The following is a 476-nucleotide window of genomic DNA, read 5'->3' as shown; positions in this document are numbered from 1 at the left end:
CTGGCGAGATTGGAAAACATGGTTTCTACCTAAGAAAGAGTGAAACAGAGGATGTGTGTGTGTGTGTGTGTGTGTGTGTCGGGGGGTCCCCATTACTTGCTCTGGGGCCAGACCCTTCTGCCGTCCCCAGTACCCCTCTTCCCGCCTCTGGTGTTGGAAGGAAGAAAAAGCATTCCTTTCGGATTTAGGATTCTCCGAAGCAGACCGATGGTTTGGTAGGGGAAGTGGGAGAAGCTAAATGGATTTCCCAGGAACTTTCATTTTCAGTCCTTCAGTGGTCGGTCACAAGTACGCCCGGCCGCTTCCCAGTCCCCGGGAACATTTCTTCGGAGCCCCCCGCCGCCAGAAAGCACGGCTGGCGTCACCCGCTGCCCGCACCGTCTGCTCCGGCCGCAAAGAAGTTCCCATTCTTGCAAAAGCGTAAACTTGGGCGGGAGAGTGGGACGCGCGGGTGGAGTGGGGGTGCGGGGAGGGGG

The sequence above is a fragment of the Trichechus manatus genome, unplaced genomic scaffold, assembly GCF_000243295.1.
Source record: "Trichechus manatus latirostris isolate Lorelei unplaced genomic scaffold, TriManLat1.0 scaffold00102, whole genome shotgun sequence".
In the NCBI taxonomy this organism is placed as follows: domain Eukaryota; kingdom Metazoa; phylum Chordata; class Mammalia; order Sirenia; family Trichechidae; genus Trichechus; species Trichechus manatus.
This window is presented reverse-complemented; position numbering follows the sequence as displayed.